General features: G+C 35.9%; 1 long non-coding RNA gene across 2 annotated transcripts; it reads right to left on the bottom strand.

Annotated features, from left to right (window-relative positions):
- Positions 1 to 5,617: 5,617 nt before the first annotated feature.
- LOC140938234 (uncharacterized) lies at positions 5,618 to 9,282 on the bottom strand. Of its 2 annotated transcripts, none has more exons than XR_012165531.1 (3): positions 8,715 to 9,282; positions 7,684 to 7,782; positions 5,618 to 6,951 (listed from the first exon to the last, which is right to left on the bottom strand). It is a non-coding gene; the product is annotated as an uncharacterized lncRNA (long non-coding RNA). The 2 variants fall into 2 exon arrangements; XR_012165532.1 differs by lacking the exon at positions 8,715 to 9,282 and adding an exon at positions 7,997 to 8,675 and having other exon boundaries at positions 7,684 to 7,922.
- Positions 9,283 to 9,542: the final 260 nt, after the last annotated feature.

Here is a 9,542-nt window from a genome sequence, read left to right as displayed (position 1 = left end):
ATCGACGTTTTTACCGGAGACGATCTTCCGACGTTCTATCCGTCTGAAGCAGAGGGATAGAACTCATTCAGACGAACTTAACTGAGCCAGACATCGAACTTTTCATGAACTTAACTCACAAAGTTTTGTTGGCCTAATGAAAAGTTGGACGTTCGGCATGGGCCTAACATCTTTTCCCAGCTACTTTCTCTTCTCTTGACTTCTATAGCTACTTCTATAGTGAGTTCACAGAAGCAATAGCAATGAGTAAGAATTTAGGGTCAAACTATGCGCCAAGGAAGACCACTTTCTACAACAGTCGCCAGTTATCATTAATACGCCTTTCTATGAAAAAAACGGTCTCTTCGATCTCTTATAAGGTTTTCCAAAGGCCTGATAGGCCAGAACCAAAGGGGGGGGGGGGGGGGAGGGGTCTGGATGCATGCTCCCACAAGCTAATACGTGTTTTCCTTTATTCTGAGCGAAAATTGTGACCCTTTAAAACTAGGTATTTACATCTCAGATTTTTATTTTAATTGAACAAAAATCAAATTTCTCTTAACAGCCTGAATTATATTGGTGTGTAAACCCTGGAAAAGGCCTGCAAAATTCCAAATGGAGGTTACTTATCTTGTTAAGTGGCTATTGACCACCTATAGACCTTTCCCGAATTCCATTCTAGTGAGCCGAACACACATTGATACGAAGTCAAGTTGTGGAGGAACAATTCTTGACTCAGCGTAGATTTTAAGGTATGATTTAATCAAGTTTTCCTTTAACTTAAAGGGTAATTTTTTAGGTTCTTAAAAATTCATATTTGATTGTACATATTTTTAAAGATGATTTTTTTTGTTATTAATAATGTGAGGCGTTTGCTGACTGAGGAAAAGCGTCAGGGATGACGCGTAAGTGTAAGGCGCGCGAAAATAGAAGTGATCGCTTTCTCAATTTCGCGGACCCGACTTTCTCGGAGCCTGGAAAAGGCTAATAAAATAATAATAATAATAATAATAATAATAGTAGTAGTAGTAAAACGAAATGAATAAATGATTTTTTTTCTAATCAAAACTAAGTGTTATTTAATGAAAAGGAATTGTAAATAGTAATTTGACGGACTACTTTTTTAAGCGAATTAAATGTAAATAGGATTTTAATAGTTAGCATTGTTATCACAAAAATTAATGGAAGCAGTAATAATAAAACATTATTATCATCATCATCATTATCATCATCATTATTATTTTTATTAATATTATTATTATTATTAATATTATTATTATTCTCATTGTTATTATTATCTTAGCTTTGATTTCTTATACTGTTGCTTTGTTGTTTTAGACTGCGCCCCTTCCCACCCACCCTACGCCTATGACTGCAGCATTCCGCATTCAAGATCCATGAAACACAAAGACGACAAAAGTGAAAAAATATTTCAATATTTTATTATTCATATTCTTTTATATTTTCATCATTTTAACACAGTTGTTAAACCTTTGCTATGAAACAACTGGAATGATAAATAAGTTAAAATATTGCACTTTCAAAAACTAGAATTTGAAGCGTTAGGATGCAAATAATAACTGCGTTGCGTTCATGGTCAGGAAGAAAGTCAATCGAACAAGCTGCCAACAGTCTCCTTCACTTCAAGAACAATCATACGGCAATGACACGGATGTGGTGTCGTTTCCTTTACAGCATGTTGGAAAAGTCACAGTAATCTTTCTCTGGACTCCTTTACAACCGTTCTTTTTTCCCTTACAAAGTGCAACATTGTACATTTTGTTACAAATAGTAATGGGGATGATTTTTTCAATGCACGTCTTCCCAGTAGAGGTCAGGGTATACCCACGAGAGTTGGCAGTGATCCTTGGTATCGTGATATGATTGCATGTGGTGCTGTTGCTTTTTCCTGTAGGACCTTGAGGTTTGGCTTCAACATATGAAGTAGGATTAAGAATGACAGCCAACGACAAAGTAACTGCAAATATGTGGATTACCTTATAAAGAAAAAGAAAATAATTTGCAGCATGAAATTAGCTTTAAAACGTTTTTAAGCTGCAAACACAGAGCAGTTTATTAATTGTCTGTTAGTGTTGTATTCAACATGTTGACCCATCATTTCTTCCCTATATTTAAGCCCACTAGGCTAACTTTTCTTGGCGACATAAAATTTCGCATCGTCATATATTACCACATGTATTCTAATCGAGTAGATGGCATTCCCAATCCTTGGTTTCAAGAAAATGTCAAGGGAATAGGCCATTTCCGAGTTCCAAAGACTCACTTTCGAAACGAGGCCAACTGTAAAACTTTTCTTGTGAAAATGAGTTTCATTTGCATGAAAATAACAAATACATGTTATATCAATAGCTTTGCACTTGGCCTCGCTTTGAAACAGAGGCTTTGGGCAACACAGAAATGACCCATTTGAATAACTTGCACCAATAGGAAACTGGAAAGATCCTCTTGTTGAGAATGTCGTGTATAAGACTGCGGAAGGTATTGAATACGGTTAAAAATCGAACTAACTAAGAAAAATGAAAACGTAGTGGACAAAAACTTACCAGTTTCATTTGTTTTCCGTTCATGGTGATTTCTTGATTCCAGAACCAAGTATGTGCCTCTTAAAGTTTTTAAGCCTGACGTTTGATCTCACTTATCAAACTGAGTCTGAAATCGTCCTTTATATTAACCCTTACCGACTAAAAATAATCATCCCCAACATCCCCATTTTCCTCGTTATGCTGAAGGAACCACTTTCGCATTTAATTGCTTTCAATGCAAAAGAAAACAATTTCTTATTAATTGGTTTCAATGATGTTACTGAAGTAAATGAAGCCTAAATATAGATAAATATCTACAACACCCGTTAATTTGCAATGATCTGAGTGATCGGTTGTTTCTTGGTGTTGTACAGGGAATTTTCGGTTGGTTATACCTATATTGTTGTATTGTGGATATTTTTCGATGTCTTTTCATTCTTGTATTACTTCGCCTGGTAAAAGGAAATCCGTTGATCTGCTTTCTTATTTCAAAACTTATGACTTTAAAAAAGAGCATCTTTTAGTTTTGGATATTTACTAGTATTTCTCATATTCTTCTCTCCGCACGTTTATGCAAAAATTAATAGCTTTAAGTCCGTTGCAGTAGACTCTATTCTTTGCTGTGCCAGGTTCCGTATCAGATGCAAATAAACTGAAATACTAAAATACGCTGTTGACAATTGCTGCAATTATCAATTATCATGTTAAAAAAAGCCTTGGAGCTTGTAATAATCTTGAAGCTGCTCCATGAACCGTAGCCTACGCAAGAAGATAACATCCTGGTCTCTGATGATACTCTAATTTTACTCGAAAACGAGGTCATCTAATTTTCAATTGCAGCAACTGGTAAAGGTGCTGGTAATAGCAAATGTATTGGTAATGGTATTAATAAAAATATTAGTCAACTTTAATGAGACACAGTTACTTATTTTATTTCTCAATAATCATCAAAGTGTGTATTCACCACACAGTCAATAATGTCAATAATTCGGAACGCAAATGTTTCTCTCCTACCTACTGTACCCAAAATAAAGTATTGTCGATTATTTCTGTTGTTATGGCCGTTATATGTACTGCCCAAGGTTAACATAAATAGCATGCACTTCTGCTATAGTGATCAAATTTTATTGAAATACAACACCAGGTGTTTAACTGGTTTTGCAACGATTTAACTTCATCGAGTACCGGGACTTTTGGAAAAGAAACTCAGTTTTAGAATCGTAGATCTACTTCTGCAAAGTATTATATGATCAGAAAAGAAACTTCATTTCAAAATCCTTGATTTACTTCTGCAAATTATTATATTATCAGGTCATATCTCCTTAACATGACAGTCAAACCTCATCAAACTATGCTAGGAATCTGAGACGAAAAAGTTACCGAAAACTTAAAGTGAGAGCTTCAGGTTTAAAATAATCTGAAAAAGGGTGGATGGCGGTCATGCAAGTGAAATTTCATATTCATCAAAAGTTTTGTCTTGAAAGTAAAACTTTTCGGCACTAACAATCAAAAACAATTCAAGGAAGTGTTCGCAATGCCTAAGGGCAGAAATGCTAAAAAAGAAAAAGGAAAACAAGATCAAACCGGCTCTCTGCGTTTTTCCTGTTAGGTTACGATACAGAAATATTTCATATCAACTAATTGCACCGTTTTGCCATCTGTATCGCGACCTTTTAGCCAGTTTCTGTTTAAACTGAATAAAATGACAATGCATTTACTAGTAGTAGTAAAAATCAGTTCTATGACTTTTACAGACCGGAATTCGTACACATATAAAAAACATCGATTTACAATTATACTGTAAACTTTCCAGAAGTGGACAATCGTTTGCTTCGGAGTGAATATCAAAGTATACACAAGCTCATCACAGAATACATGAAGGCCCTAGCGTGTAAGCAAAGATGAAATGAAAGATAGAGCGTCCAGAAATCAAAACACCATTCGTAAAAGGCTAGCTATCAACCAAACTGCTTCAGTTGATCGGTTTCTTTGTTTATACTACTACGTGAGAAATGTTTGCAACTTGATTGGCTTAGAGCAGTGGTATTTCAGCTTAATTTGAAATACCTACATGTGAAAATTACAAACCTTTTGTGGGTAGTAGTATAACCTAATAATAGCATGATTTGTACGTGATTTTTGGCATAAATACCACTTGTGATATTTCAAAATTGTCTAACAATTTCGAAATATCCCTCGTGATATTTATGCCAAATAACACTACAAATCATGCTATTTCCTATACTAATTACAAAGAGGAACCTGAGAAAAGCTGTCGGAAGCTTGCTCACGTTCTGCAACAGTGACAGTAAAAATAGTGCTGAAATCATCATTTTTTATGGCTCATAATTTCTGCCTTTAAAGTTTTTTAATCCCGTGTACATGATTTGGTAGGTTCTGCCAAACGGAAAAAGCTTCCAATTAAACTCAATTTTGCAATCCCTTTATATAATAGACTATTGACTTGTTAATTGTTTGCTAAAAAAAGTAAAAACGGCCAGTGAACCTTATTATGAAAAGGATGTTTCTGACTAGAAGCCAGAGAAGAACTTTAATGCTGTTGTGCCCTTGCTCAGACGTCTAGACATATTTAAGGTAATACTGCAATCTCCTTCCCTAAAAGAAGGATGAAACAGTGTGGTGAGTTTTCTCTTCCGTAAAAGAACACAATTTTCTTCTATTTTAGATCGAAGTTAAAGATAAGATAATTTCGTGACTCCTGCACTGTAAAATGAAAAGAGCCAATTCGGCCCCAAAAATGGGGCCGAAACGGGTGAGTCCAGAACGGTACTGTTTTTGGGGCCAATTCAGCCCTCTTGAGATTGGGCTGTTTTGGTACCAAAATTTGGGGCTAAATTGACCCTTGCATCGGGGCCAAATTAGACCATGTACAGGGTCAATATGGAAAACACTAGGGCCATTTTGGATTTTCGAGTAGCCAAAACAGCCCCCTCAAATTTTGGCCCTCTTAAAAACTACCCCTCCAAAAGTAGCCAATTCAGCCCCATATCGGGCCATTATGGTTTTTTTAATTTGGGTGGGGGCCTACAGAAAATTTCCCTTAATTAGGGTATTGATAAATAATGAAACCAAACTAAGGCTTATTTCAAACATTTATTCAGTTCTGAATAAGTTACTGTGATCTGTGTACATCATAACAACGCGTATTCCAACCTATTTATGTAATATTATCTTCGGTTAATCTCAACTTTTCTAGATTGAACATTTAGAATTATTGGAAGAATTAAATTGGCCAAGAGACACTTGTCTTCGGTGCGATCAAAGTAACTACTTCTTAAAACGGTTTTCACAAAAGAGAAAGTCAAAATCATAATCAGCATCATAGGAACACTTAAAACCTATAGCGAAAATCAAAAATTGGAGTTGTAAAGGGTTTCATTAATTAAAGCTCACCAGAATTGGAGTCAATTAAGGTTTCTTTTATAACTCCCCTTTTGACAAAAAAAAATAAAAGATTGTCAGAGTTGGTCAAGTTCTCCAGCAAACAATTCCGACAATGTACATTAGATTGACGCAAAAGAGTTGTAAGAGCAATATGAACTAAGATGCTTTAGCTATATCAATTCTCAAGCTTCTGATTATGACTCCGACTCTGTCTACCTTGCTAGTGCGAGCCTTTAATGACTTGACCTAATCCTTTTGAAGGGTGGTTTTCACTCGTGACAAAGTCAGGGTCATAGTCAGAGCACTCATCACCTAGTGAAAATCAAAAATCAGAGTGGCAAGGGAAGTCATAACTAGAAGCTTGATGGAATTGGAGTCATCACAACTTTCTACTCTTCAGATTCTGCTTATGATGTAGAAAACCAGATTAAGCAGGGGTGTAATCGTCGAAGGATAAACCACTTACCAGTCAAAATTCTTGATAGATCAAACGTGAAGGAGTCATAATTGGAGTAATAATATACCCTGTTAGTGTTATATCTAGATCAACACTCTATGCTTTTGATTACAGTTCCGACTCTGTATCTTACTAGTAAACCAGCCCAGCCCTTAATGACTTGGCAAATGTTTTAAACTATATTTTACTCCACAGATATTTCGTTTAAAAAATCTTGCCAAATCTTGGTCTATAAGAGTGAAAGAAAACTTCCATGAAAAAAATTTTGACAGTTTGGCTACACCTTGCGAGGTTGTCCTAAATTAACATTCAGCAAGAACTGAGGTATTTGCCAAGTCATTAAAAAAGGGAGGAAACATTGACAAGTGTCTACCCCAGTCCACTTTCAAGTAATGACTGATCTAGAAAAGTCAAGATGGCTTCGCATTGGGTGTATGATACATTAAATACATAAAAACACCCAAGCAATATTATCACTGCATCAATCTTCTTCTGAGGAAACTGGCAAATAATGCCTCCCTTTGTCACAACAAAATCCTGAATTTTCCTGTCAACATCTGCATCCCTCTGCAATAAAAACAAATGTTGTAATTTTAGAAATGATAAAAACAATAATCAAAACACAACAAACAGTGCGTACACATAAAAAGTCAGTTTGGTCATAACAATACTATTGTCAAAAAAATGTTGGTTTAATTACTTCTTTCCAGTTTTCAGGTATGCATGTGTTGTGGTTCAATTTTATCCCTGGTTTAATTTTTATTTTCTTTTGTTTTAAGCTCATTATCATATATTACCATACCCAAAAACAAAAGAAAATAAAAATTAAACCAAGGATAAAATTGAACCACAACACATGTATGGTATACTGTATAAATTATAGTTTGTTGAAATTATGCTTCCTTTATGTTATGGGAAAAAGAATGACAGCATAATTATGTCTAATACATTCACACATCATTGAGGAGGTAATTACAGTGTGCATGTCCAGATACAAGGAGATTATTTTGGTACATGTATTTCTCACCAATCAAGAAATTTTGCAGCTGTAAATCAAAATTTATTAAGTATTATGTAGCCATTATTATTCTGTGAGATTTGGTGTAGTCTGGTGAGGGGAATGGCCCCCAAGGGATACCTTCATAACAAAAGCTAAATTGCATCTCAATTTTGTCTGACTTCCACTTGTATCTGGGCTTCCCAAGCATTTAGGGTTCAATGTACGGTTGAGTTTGTAGCACTCCTGTGGTATTTTGTATCACAATATCAGGAAAAACATTGTATTCCCACAACACCTACCTCTACAATAGTGATAAATTCCTCCCGAAGTCCTCTTAGCACTCTGATGAATGCCGCAGAACCTTGTTCACTACCAAAAGGATGCCCGCCTTTCTATTTCTGCCATAGGAGAAATGTTATTAAATTAAAACTGGTTGACTTGGAGCACCAAGTTTATTTACACACAGTTCTGGGTAATTGTGGGAGCAAATTGACTGACAGACCCTCTTACCTCAATCACACCTGCAGAATTCTGCAACCTAAAATTCTATTTCCTAATTTTATGCATAACTTTATTATTATAATTCACAATATTGAAGCAGAATTCTGCAACCTAAAATTCTATTTCCTAATTTTATGCATAACTTTATTATTATAATTCACATTATTCTTTCAACCCTTTAAGCCTTAAGAGTGATCAGCATCAAATTTCTCCTTGTAATATCAATGCTTTGTAAAACAGAGTGTTCATGAGAATTATGGACATGATCACACAATTTGCTTGATATTTTATCAACTTCTTCCCACTACTTCTGTAGGAAATGAATAGGGGCAACAAATGAGCATTCAAATTTTGATCTTAGGGTTAAAAGGGTTTTAAATTTCTCTATTTTTAATGCATCTTTTTTGCACTTATTTATCAGACAAGAGAAATAATACATTGGTAAGGTAAACCTTACTTAAAACAGAACAAATACTGAAATCTACAGTGTAAATGTATAACCAGACCACACCATCCTTACCATCTTCTTTAGTTGAAATGGCTATAAGGTTTTTTCATTAGATATATTTATCATTCTCCCTGTTTTAAATAGGGGACAGTGAGGGGATGAAAGAAGTGCTTTTTAACTCCTCCACTGGCTTAACTACAGAATACAGGGTCACTTATTTCCTTATCATTAGATAATAAAATTAAAAGCATCTAATGACCCGTTCTTCAAAGCCTTCCGACAAGGTGGACTTGAGTGACCTGAATTCTGTTTCATCAAACGTGGTTAAAATAGCTCAGTCTTTTGCATTTGTAAGAAAAAGAGCGAATCAGGGCGGCTTACCTGGTCTTACTATCGGCTTTTTCCAGCAAAGTCTTGATTCTTGGAGAGCGTTTGTTATATTTGTGCAGTTCATCTTGAAAACCGTTGCGCCTCACGAGGCTTCTGTCTCCGATTCTTCACGACGAACTTCAAGAGCGAAGTGATGGATCAACGACGGCTCATAGTTGGAAAATAATTAGTAACAACATCTTGAATGTCCTTTGATGCTGTCGAGAAGTATAATACAAGACTCCTGATCCTCAAAGAAACTGGCATGTTCGCAACCGTTGCAGTACTTTCAAATGGACGCCAAAAGGACGACACCAAAGAGCATGTGCTTAGGGAAAGCCCGCTGACCAGTTGTTTATTGTTTCCAAAATATGTTTTCGATTGTTTACATGTCGTGTCATTTTTAGCCTGCGTGGCAGGCGTTCGAAATTTTAAAAACCTTTTACTTATGAATCAGAAAATATATGTACATGATGGCTGGGTCTTTGTTTGCTATCAATACCGAGGGATATTGTACTGTAACGCCCTCCCAGCGTTTAGTTTGCGTGACGCATCATGTAATGTTATCGATATTGAAATCACGTGCGGAACATTAGGGAGCGTGATTGTGGTTTTGTTTCCGATTTGCACCTTCGCTCGAGGCAAAGGTTCGCTCGAAACCATGATTTACCTTACAGTCTCTGACTGTCGTCACGGTTTTAGGTCTACGTTAAAGTTATCTTAGTTCCTTACTCGACTAAACGGACCGTACTTTGGATTGTGTCAGACGTACGGTTACTTCAACGGAACACCGCGGTCTCCTTGCGCCCTTTTTGACGGCAAAAGGCGGTCGCTCCGAGT

This window comes from Porites lutea, chromosome 5 (genome assembly GCF_958299795.1).
Source record: "Porites lutea chromosome 5, jaPorLute2.1, whole genome shotgun sequence".
NCBI lineage: Eukaryota > Metazoa > Cnidaria > Anthozoa > Scleractinia > Poritidae > Porites > Porites lutea.
This window is presented reverse-complemented; position numbering and strand designations above follow the sequence as displayed.